Genomic DNA, 13,020 nt, shown 5'->3' with positions numbered 1-13,020 from the left:
TTCGGAAGATGGTCGTGAAAACGCGAACGATTTTCGTGCCGAATGTCGACGAAGGAAATTTTCGAAAATCACATAGAGACGGGGACTGTGTACGTGATTTGACCGATCGTCGAGCAGTGGAATCGTGTTCGCTCACGGGAAACCAAATACGTGTAATTTTTCGTCGGATCGGTAGTCACCGCGATCTAAGATCTAGCGGTTTGCGTCCGCGATCGCGAAACGTAAAAGGGGACGCGAAGAAGGGACGGTCGGCGGCGGGCGCGCGCAGGAGTCGGTGGGAGACGGCCCCGCCAATGGGGTGCCGGGAAAACGCTGTCCGCGGCGCACCGTTAGTCGGACGGGCACGGTGAACAGCGAACGCGCACGGTCGGCAGGACACGGCGAATCATATCATATCTCTCTCTCGTCGTCGTCGTCGACAGTGTTTTGCCGTCTTGTTCGTCCTCGTCGCCGCGCGACCGCGATCGTGCAAAGTCCGGCACACCGCATCGCGTACTCGATTTCTCATCGCGTTCCGGTCAACGCGCGCCACTTCGCCAGTCTTGTCGGCGCCGTACATAATTACAACGACTTAACATATACGAATATTATATACTCGCACAAACCCGTACACACACGCGCGCACCGCACACACACACACAAACCGCCCGCACAGGTCAGTAGAAAATCTAATATGTACGTATTGTGTAATGTGTGTTCCGCGGGGCCGGGTGACGTGTCCATTTGTCGGGCGATCGGGGTCGACCCCCAGGACGAATGGTCACGACCCCGGTGACAGGCAAACGTTCCTTTTCCGACTCGTCCGACAAACCCTCGTGCTCTGTTCCTCGTACCTCGTCCACGTCGAGAACAACACGCGTTTTACGTAATGTTCGCTGCTCGTAGCTGAACCGGTATTCGGAGTAAGTTTCATACATCAGCGCCGGTGGACTTCGCGAGCAATCGTGCCCGTATCGAGAATTTTTACTCGAACGTCGATCTGTTTCGAATATTTACGAACAGATATATACGCAAAGTTCACTTGGAATAGTATTCAGTTTTTTTTTTCGAATAACCAAACAAGCTTAGATTGCGACATTCGTACGTACTCGATTTGTTTGAAAATTTTACGATTCGTTTAATTTTTTTCTTATTTAATAAAATATACATGGAAAGTGTTAAATATAATGAACATTTTTTAAACAATATGTCGAAATATAATATAACGTTAATTGTCGCCCCGGAATCAGATATAAAAGCGTAATTTTTGCACGTATAAAATTTTTATGGAGACAATTACCTGATAAATTTCAACGACTCTCCAATCGTATCGGGATAAAATAAATAAGTATGAGCTGCATGGTTTAAAAGTTTAAAACTTCGACCTGTTCAACATCTTTAATTATTATCATGAACGATTTCTTAATGCAAGCTTTGCTATAGGCTTTGTACGTACTATCGTAACTTAAAAAGGAAAAAATCATATTAATCCATGGAATTTTACAATACTGTTGTACTTTCGATTTACGCTGGAAACACGTTTTGAGATCCGCAATCATTATTCACTAGATATCGAAAATCAACTACGTATATCGGTAACGGCTCGTTGAAATTGTAGACACAAATACATTTTTTTTTGCTTAGAGAAAATGCTTATACAATTATTTATAGGCGTTGACTGAATTCTAATTATTTTTTTTTTCTTGTTGTTAATACGTATACGAAATGTGAATACGTACGAGTATACCTGATTAACTTGTTAAACATATATTCTGCGCTCAAACAAAAGAAACAATTTCAATTATACTTTAAAGCTTATAGTTTATTATAATAGTTATCAGGTTACTTTTCTACCATCCTGTGTATTGCAATAAAAAGTTTAGAACTTTGCTATTTTTTTTAATGTATTTATTATTTTGTTATCGATTGCCAATTGATAACTGTTTATTTTATATTTTACGATAAGAATCTGTTATCATTTTCAGTATTCACAGTGAACACTCCTATAACTTCATTTACTAATTACTAGACCTATTGCAGGACGACTCACTTAGTGAATAATTACAATAATTTGTTTGCATCATTATACACATATCGAATTATGGTAAATTTATTTTTGATTTTTTAATGTGTATCGAATAACTTTTATACTCACAATTGATTATTTTATTAAAATTTAGATTTTTGCAGTATTCAATATCACATTTTCTGCATCTCATTCTTAGGTAACATAATTAAATTTACTAGCGAACACACGAGACTTTTTAAACGATTACAAAACTAAGTTGGATGATAGTAATAATTATTAATAATCAATGTTAATGCTTGTCTTAGATCGTATGTACCATTTATTGTTTATATAATACTTCATGCACGATTATGAAATATTTTCATGGTTATAAAGCTACGCTATTTTTTTATTTACTAATTTTATTTTTTTAGTATAAACGGGCAAGTCATTAGTAATATTTACTTGAATTTGTATTAAGTTAAACAAAATTATGATACGTGAATATCACGGAGCAAAAAATAAATAAATTGATAGTGAAATAATAAAAAATAAAATAACAATTAGTAAATAGTTAAAACTCGCAAATTAATATGTAAATAAATAAAATACACCATTTATTTATACATATATAAAAAATAAATAAATAATTAAAAAGAAAAAATGGAGTACAATATAATCATATACAAAATTACAATATTTATATTTAAAAAGAGCGAGATGGATTCGCATTGATATTTGACACACTTTATCGTAGTAGTCAATTAACTAAGTGGTGTTAGTATAGTGGCAACTTGTGTTTTAACCTTATGTGTCGGTACATCATTTGAAAAACCACTTAAACACCTACACTGATGTAATATTAATCGTACATTATCATGCGTATTGGCTGTAAGAAACAACCCTGTCAATCTTTCTTCACCCATTCTTGCCCTTAACCAAATTTTAAGCAGCTTTAAAGAGGAAAAGCTTTTTTCTGCTGTTGGGACTGAAATTGGCAATGCAACTACAATTTTAAGAAAATATGTATGTATTGGATAGTAGTTTTGATCTCAATGATTTATTATGTCATGAGCAGAATTTATATTTTTAAACTTATGTTCTACTAATAAAGAATTATTGTTTTTTTTTTTCATGGAAATTACACAGATAACAAGTGACATACTATGGTCGACGATTTTTATTACGAAAATAACGATTGTAATAATTGTTATTCCAGTAGGTACACTCTATGATTGATACAATACTTAACATAATTATTGGTGTGTGACTTATATGTACAAGAAATTATAATCTATTATGTACGATGTAAATTGTTCATATAATTCTATTAGTAGACAAGAAGTTTAGAATTATTCAAATATAAATAAAAAATAATTTATTTGTTTTATTTTTTTACCATGTATGAAAAAAAAACTTTTTTGGAAAATTTGGAATAGGCGAGTGGGGCCTTCGCCTTTCTTGGATCTGCGCTTGGCCTGGAATCGATCAGTTTCGGGGTTCTAAAAAGTTCTCGTTGACCCTGTGTATATCATGTGTAGCTGGCAATTTTTCTACCAAAAATTTATCAATTTTACATTAAAATGTTACTCTTCATTTTTAATACTCCTACGTGCGTGATTTTTTCCGTTTATTTAGGGACAAATTCACGGCTCGATATTTTTGTGAAAAATACTCGTCATACTAATTAAATACGCAAATAACCAGATTGGTGGGCTGATACATGCATTGATTTTTATACATAATTCAAGCTGAGAAATGGGATGGACATTGTGTGGAAGTACAAGAATACTCATTCGTCTCACATATTGGAACCATAAAAATTACGTCTATTTTAAAATTTTTATTATTTCTAGTATTAAAAATGTATCTATTGTTCTTTTTATCACCCATATTTTATAATAAATCCCATTTTGATATAGGATTTTTTTAATTTTTTTAAATATATATGTATGCGTCGTTTGATAAATTTTGGTTGTGATTGAAATATGGATTTTAGGAAACAGCCAAATCATTCCTTAAAAGTAGTAAATAAACAATATTGTTATCAACATATTATAATATAAATTTAATATAAATATGATCAATATTTCTTTCGTAATAATACTTGTACATTAAGTATGATCATTAGGAATATATTTGAACAAAATTAATAAATTGTTCACTTCAATTTAGTAGCTTTAGTTTGAATAATTTAATAAAAATACTTTGCTCTCCATATTTTTAAATTAATTAATTTGATTAATTATATTATAGATCTTTCACGGATTATAATGTGATACGTTTATACATTTATATGAAAATAAAAAACTAAATCAAATTATATACGATAAAAAATGTTTTTGCTAAGAAATAGTTTATAAATATTGAATGAAAATAGCTTACAAAATTAGAAGCTAGTCAATATACTAACCAGTTTATTTTGTATCTAACTTGATTTAAATAATTTATCCAGATTCAATTAACTTGTGCAACTAGGGGACAGATATTTTAATTTAAAATGTCTATTAAAAAATGGGATGGTTAAAAGAAAGTTGAAAAATGTCTACGACGAATGTATACGTGTATATACGTGTATTAATATAATTATTTATAGTGAAAATGTTTTCCTTTCGAAATTTTTTAATTTTTGCACATTACAATTGTTTATTTAATCATTGCAGTTTATACAAGATATTTGCAAAAAAAGTAACACCTATCTCTATAGCATCTTGGTAGTAAATTTAGTAGGATAAACTCGAGAATAATTATTTTCCATTGAGATACTTCCAAATGGGAAAAAAAGTAGATAATTGAGAAGAGTTTTTAGTATTTATCGCTCTTTGATATGTTTACAAATCATCATACTTTAAAACATCACTGAAATACTATTTTGCAATTCTATCCATTTTACGATTAAAATAAATTGCTTGAGATGAAGATATTTTTTTACAATTTAAAAATATGTTAAAAAATAACATATTATTTCAACCACTCGTGATTAAGGATTTATACCATACAGTTATGTAACATAGGTTATGATATACTCACTAGCGGGGTAAGATTTAAGAGGTTCAGGGGGCCCAGGCCTCGAGCCTCCACTAAATGTGGATTTTTGTATCCAAGTATAATACACAATTTAACATTTGCAAAATAGATTTAAATCATAACTTGAATAAAAATGTTCAATCATTGGTATTATCATAAATTTATAAATAAATGTTATTATTAATATTTAATAATAACTAATAATATATTTATATATTATAATTGCATAAAAATTAGTAGTTAGCTTATCAGTATAAATTTAAATAAATTTACTATTTTTATTGTTCCATCGCAACAAATCATTGTTTTTTCCTAACCAAAATTTTGAATATTTGGAATTTTGGTTAATAAATACATATGTGTAACCGAAAAAAAGATCTACTTCTAAGGGTGGGTACAGAGCCCCCACATTCCTAAATCTGACCTAAATCTAGTTGTATAGTATTGGCCAAAAATCAATCGCCAACTGTATTATTTTAAATTTATAATTAAGATAATGTGTTGTATAACAATACTACTGCTGAGTCACCATTTTTTAGTATATTATCATATTATAATCCCATATAGCATTATTTAATTTGTTAACTTTAGTAAAATGTTTTGATTATTCAAAAAACATTTTTGTTTCTTCTATGCTCTAAACATTAACCCTTTAATTTTGAAATTATTTTGAATTCAATTTTGTTCAATATGGAATAGTGTTATAACATATTACCTTAGTTTTTTATTTTTTAATATTGCCGTTGAATAATAATCATTTTATCTGGAGGATAAAAAAAATAACCGTTATTTAATAAAATATTACATGATTATATGATTATATGTTATAAATGTTATAAATGACTATGTCGTATAATAGTTTATTTTTAGAAATACGCACGCATATTATATGATAAACTGCAAACCGGTAACAATACGAATAATATATGTATATTTTTTTTGTTAAATATCCATACAAATGTATACATAGTATATATATATGCGTTTAGATGAAAGTAAATAATTAATTAATAATATCAGGAATATAATTCTGTTCTTTTTCACGGAACTCGTGTAATTCGACTCTGTTAATGACACATTTTTTATAAAACAATAGATAGAACAAGCATGTCAATACGAGATAACAAGATACTGTTTACAACGTTTAAACTGTAATAAGAGTCAGACTTAGCGTCAGTCTTTTTAAAAATATTCGTCAGGAGTTTATATTTCATTATATTCACTCGTATAACGTGAATTCGGAAATGCGAAGTTTTGATAATACACATTATATTTGATGATCTGCAAGTGTTATACTCAATAACAGGACTTAATTTATTGTAAAGTTGTAGGTTTATATTTATAAATATTTTACACGAAAGATAATATTATATAATGCTTATCACGAATGCCATTTTTTCAATTGTTTTATTATAACACATACTTCTAGGCGAACCAATAAAATTTATTGGTTCACTATAATACATTAATGCATTAATACTATAATGCGTTAATACATTTAATGTATTCAATACTTAATATCAAACTAACGTAGCGTAATCATTTATCCGATTACTGTTTTATTGATTTGGCACATATGTTATTAAAAAAAAAAAAAAAAAAAAAAATTACGAAACAACATTCGTCCGAAAACTAATACAAATAATAGTTCGTTCATTATATATTCACAAAAATATTATGTTATGTATAAACTGTAAAGATTTTTGTACGCAATCCGTTTGTATTGTAAGTCGATATATCACCTGTAATTTCGATCCTGGCTACCTATTTTTGATTTTTTGTTTCGATACATGTCTTCTAATTTTTCATATTTCCACAATTAAATTCTACGTACCAAAAAATAAAATATTATATTATTAATAATTATTGATAAATAAGTTTTCAGTATTACTTGATGTAAGAATTTCTGTTGCGAACGCACACCGATATTTTCTTAAAACCTTATGGGGAATATTTAACAACTTATCGATCTGTATATTGACAAAACACAGGGAAAACTTTTAATCAAACATTCAGACAATTAGAGGTCTTTAACCTTTTTAGGCAGTGGGCCACCTGTTATTTAAAAATAAAATATTTTACGAGTCACATTCGTAATACAAACATGCGTATTTTAAACGCTAAACCAGTTTCTATATTTAAAAATTTATATCATGCATTGCATTAAATTTCAAATGATGAATGATTGATTTTTGATTGGGAAATTTCAAATTGAGTATGCGTTTGACATACAAACCGAGTTTCAACAAATTAAAAAAATCAAGGAAACCACATGTTTCCACAGCGATGTAATCCTAATTTGATGAAGGTAAAAGAAATATAATACACTGTTACGTGCCACCGGCTCGATTTCAAATTGTGCAGTCGAAGATGTGTTTAATTTTAATTAATTAGACATGATACTTAAACTTTTAATACATTTAATACGTTTATTATACGATTCATAGTGTTTAACAAAATGTTGATATTAAGTGACGTGAAGTTGCTTGCAATTCCATGACTAGAACTCATCCGAATTGTGGTCGTTTTGGACCCTCTTTTATATGACTCGTTGACATTTTTGAACTTGTTTTGTGATTTCCAGGAAATATAGGCTCATGTTTCCGTGGACTTTGCCTTCGCTGTTTTGTGCGTAATCGTCCATGTAATACTTGCATTTGTAATACCCAGTATTCCTGATTAATTCTTACATTTCTATTATACAGTATTTCCGGTTATATAGACCACTACATAGATTAAGAAATAAAAGAATGTTATTTTACATTGACATTATCCGTATTTAAATATACATCCAATATTACATGAATACAAGCACAATATACCACATGATATATAGAAGCCCATAACAACACTTTAAACGCGCCGTCCGTAAAATAACGACAAGACTGGAGGTTAAAGACCCTTGATTTAGACGGTGTTACGTGACCAAATTTATGTAGTGGAGTTATAAGGATCATCCAATATAATTTCAGCGGGCATCGCAAAATGACGATCAACACGAGTATACCATCACTACTTAAGTCATATTAATTATAACCGGCTACAGAACATTGTACTATCGAAAATTATGTTTACGTTCTTCATGCTGGTTAGCATGTTTTATTGTAATACATTTACACATGGTCGGCATGACCAAGTGTGCAGTATATTATTTTATAAAATTGTTCTATTATATTGTTTGCTAATCGATTCGATGAATGTTCAAGTCAACTTTATGATTGTGCTTTAAATTAGGACTATCAATAACGATATCACGATGGTTGAAAACAGAGTAGATTTTAAGTTCTACTTCTAGAAAATTAATAGTTTCCCACAAAATATATGCTTCATGGGACAAAAATATTTCAAACAATTAGTTATTTTTGAAAATATTAACACAGACATCCAACATTATGTAATCGAAATTGGTACCATTTATAGTTTTACCCTCCAGTTCTCGACGTAATCTAGTGACTGCGATTTAACACCCGACAAATAATCATTTCCTATACGTACAGTCCATAAAAATGTTAAGACATTTCGCTTGTTCTATCTAATCTTAGTATTTGTTTTTATATTGGCATGCGATGTGCATTCGGAATATATGAATAGTTAATGTTTCCTAGTCGAAAATGTTTTCCAACGACCGAGTCAAGTTTAAAATGAACTTGACTACGTCAATGACTACAATGAAATTACGAACATTTACGATACATACGTATATACATATGCATACTATCTACTCGTAAGTACTATATATAATATACATATATATTTGACGGGTTTAACTGTAAATGTTGTACCTAAATGTATGTCATTTTATTCTACATAATCATGAAAAAGTGCATTCATCTGGTTACTATTCCAAGCTTTTTGATTATTTTCCATGTTCATTTTTGCACGCACAAATTAATTTTTTATTCATCTAATGATTATTACCAATTTGGTATACCAATTATTATATAATACTCTATATTGGGAGAGCAGTGTCTGTAACTTATCTCATACTCTCTTTTATTGTTCAATATTGTCTACCACACATACGAGTAGTACCATTTGACTTACTTTCTTAACTCTTAAAATATTGTTTAAAGATCGAAAGTGTACCTATACCGCGTGAAATGTGTGCTACCAATTAAACGATATACATCGTGTGCGTTCGATGTTCTTATTCCATTGGCTAAATACGAGTTATTATATGGGTTTGAATGGTTTATTCGCAGTCGTTAAAAATACCGCAATAACGCTAGTTTGTATCTAAATATCAACAAGTAATATATAATAAACCGCCAATAATACATTGCTAGACGATTGATATTATTACTTTGAAAATAACATTATTGCATTTTTCAACCGTTACTGTTTATATAAAATAATATTATAAAAACGTACATTTGATCGTGACTTTAAGTTAAGCTCGGAAGCTACAAAACTGATTTTAATAAGAGAACCGGTAATTACTTTTAAACCATGGCATAGGTGCGATTTTGTTGTTGTTATACGAGTATATTATAGAGGTAAGGTATGTTTACAGTAATTTAATTATTTTTTTTGAGCATTTTCTTGATTTTATTTTTTTTCTGGGTTAAGTTGTTTGTATATTGATTTAAAATTTTTAGTCGTGGAAGGAGGTTTTTAGTCGTACTTTTTTTAAAATAAAATCAACGTATGTGTATAAAAATAAATCATTGACTTTCGAGTGAAACTGGATGGTTCGATATGTTTGACATCTTGTTTATTATGTTGTAAGCTTGGTATCTCTAAACCTTGGCCATAGGGAGGGGTAAATAATAAATAAATAAATTATCATTTACATGGGATTCAGTTACAGAGTGTAAAACCATTTTTTTTTCATCTTTTATAATTTAGAGTTAGTTTCTTATTAAAATATTTGTGCCATTGAAATGTTATATTATTAAAAAACAAATCATCATAGTCATCGTAGTATATAAATTTGTATTATTGGTTTATATATTAAAATCTCTTCACACAAGTGGCAGCATAAAATCAACATCGTTGTTGTCCAATGCATCGAAGAATTCGTACAACATGCGCTAGTATTATTCTTTTACACTGAGTGTTTCGAACGATTTATTAATATGAGGATGGTGACATTTTCTAAAGGAAACAAATAGTGTTATTTTATGATAAAAAATTCTACATATATTTCATGGATCGATTATTATATTCTGGAATTTTACCTTATTCCATTGTTTAGATTTTGAAATTACCTATTACACACATCATTATAATAACCATATTCATAAGTATACTTATAAAATAAATAATAAAATTGACGACTAAGACAGAAAAAAATGTCTAATGTGAACTGTGAAAAGTTATTGAATATATATATATATATATATATTTATAAAGATGGTTAAAAAAATAAATGATCAAAAAAATATAACATCTAGGACAATTGATTCAATGAAACAATATTTTGCATTGACATAGAAGATGTTTCATTTTTTAAAACCATACATTTGTGAAAACATTTTATGATTTTTTGAAAATAAATAAATATTAAACAAATTAACAATATGATAACTTGTAGAAAAATTATAATTAAAAAAATAAATATACGTCTTAATTGTAAGACCAGAGTTAGACATCGAAAATTATTAAAAAAATAAATATTAATTATTCCATATATTTTTTAATTCCTTTTACGAAGAGTCTTGTTCAATTAATATTCATACACTTATTTCATTAATGTAAAGATAATATGTACATAAGTACATTCAGATAGATCAATATTTAAATTCATAGTATAATGGGTATTTAACTTTTCATGAATATTTACGAGTGTGACCTTATGTAGGAAATGCTTTTTAGCATATTATGGAGTTTATTTTCTTGTCTCATTTTTCTTATGGGATTGCAAGATATAATTCAAAAATTTACCTGTGGTTAAAATTAGAATAATAGTATATGTAATAACTTGAAATATTAAAGTACATAAAAAAAAATATAAATCACACAAACGATTTGTATGATAATCCCATTTTACATACACGTATATTCAGATAACATCTAAGCCCATCTTAGTTTGATTGAAATATAAAAACTATATTTTTCACCAGTTTATATATTTTTGATTACTATTCGATTGTTATTTGATTCTTTTACACGTATAGTTAAATTATTTTGTTTTTTGTTTTAATTATTTTTAATAGCATGTTAAGTAATATCATTTTTTTCAATATATGAATTAAAATATTTGAGTATACATCTAAATGCCTAAGTAAAAAACTAAAGTATAGTGGAATATTCGATAAACTACTTACGACTATAGTAGAACTGAAAATATATTATTATTCGTTGTCTTAAACCTAAGATAACACGTTTTAAGCTCATATCTTTATTGTCTTATGTGGATACTTAGGTTTACGATTATACATACTTAAATTTAATAACTAAAAATAATAAATTTACATTTTCGTAATGTTATTTTATAATTTTTCATTTTTTTAACAGACTTCAATTTGTTATGTGATTTTAAAGTACTTATTTATAAACTTACTCTGTATAGTTTTCTTTTTCTTTTTCTAATTTAATATTCTATATAGTACGAGATTTAACTATAATTTGATGTATTCAACATCACTATTCTGGAATATTGCGTTAATTTAAATAAATCATTTCATAAGAAATGTTTAACAATGATTTAAAAGATATCAATTAATATATGTATTATATTTCTTTTATTTTATTTCTTCTTCTTTCTTGATTCCGACATTGAAGACCATACCACTAAATTTAAAGTCATCATCTAATCTTGTTAGTATTAAGCCTAGATAACAAAAATAATTTTCTAAACATTTGTCTAGATTCAGATTCAGATGATTATTATTAATTTTATCTAGATAAAGATTAGGATATAAGATACTTTAGACACTTATATAGATACTTTTATTGATATTTTAAATTTTCTTTAAAATGCATAAAAAAAACCAAAATTTAATATATTTCATAATTATTTTAGAAAAGTGTTATTATTATTTTAAAACAATTAACTTGAATGAACAGTTTTAATTATAGGGGGAATTTGGTTGAATTTTTAAAGGGACTATAATAATATAATGTAAAGTGATACGCAGAGGTTTGGCTCTCGTTTTGCCCCTTCCAAGTATAACATATTACTAATAAAAATATGAATATGTTTAAGTTATAATGAAAAAGAACAATTAATGATGTATTTCGAAATAATTAATATAATATATAATAATATTTTAATAATAAATATCTGTTTTTATCAGCAAAGTTATTTAAAATAACATTAATATTAATAATTTTGGACACATCTTTTTCAATAATATGTAGTATAGAAATACCGCTGAACCTTTCCTGAAGTATCGATGTCCTTAGCCAAGTTTTTATTTTTCTCATTGTACTGAAACTTTTTTCGAATGTAGCTGTACTGATTGGTATCGTTATTGGTATTGTAAAGAGTTTTTCCAAATTGGGGAATATTGTTTGGTTTTCTGATAAAACTATTTTTAACATCTTATAATATCGAATAAAGTTTCGATTTTGGGGGTCTATTGAAATATTTTGAGGGTTACGCTTCCTTAGCCCTCCGATGTCCGCTTTTGGTTTCAATATGAATTGTCTAATTTGAATTGCCACCAAAATATTTATTTCTATGTACTTAATTTGTTATTTAAACAAATCTGTATTCATATACTAAGTAATAATTATACGTATTATTAGTATAAAATAACCTACTACAAATATACTTATACATAACAACTCAGTAACTATGCATTGCAAATCGAAACAAACCTTTTAACTATCAATAAAAACCAATAATAATTTTGAATTGATCCATATATAAGTGTAGTATCTTATAATAGGACATATAAATATGATGTTTAAAAATAATATAATTTATTATTTACGGATATTGATATACTAATATTTTATTGTTTACAAAATATTAGCATTATATTTTATCTTAAACTATTTTTTTTTTTTTTTTGATTACACTTCGACTACAACCTTACCGGTTGAAATCCAAGATA

At 28.0% G+C, this 13,020-nt stretch overlaps 1 protein-coding gene across 1 annotated transcript in view; it reads left to right on the top strand.

The window, feature by feature from the left end:
• Window positions 1–347: 347 nt before the first annotated feature.
• The window catches only part of LOC112690230 (thyrostimulin beta-5 subunit), a 38,964-nt gene continuing 26,291 nt past the window's right edge, over window positions 348–13,020 (top strand). Inside the window, exon 1 of the mRNA XM_025564191.1 lies at window positions 348–655. The gene's annotated coding sequence lies outside the window, so the exon portion shown is untranslated. The remainder of the gene's footprint in view (window positions 656–13,020) is intronic.

The sequence above is a fragment of the Sipha flava genome, unplaced genomic scaffold (genome assembly GCF_003268045.1).
Source record: "Sipha flava isolate LNK unplaced genomic scaffold, YSA_version1 49665_pilon_pilon, whole genome shotgun sequence".
NCBI classification, from domain to species: domain Eukaryota; kingdom Metazoa; phylum Arthropoda; class Insecta; order Hemiptera; family Aphididae; genus Sipha; species Sipha flava.
Note: the sequence above shows the minus strand (reverse complement) of the source record. Positions and strands in the feature narration are given on the sequence as shown.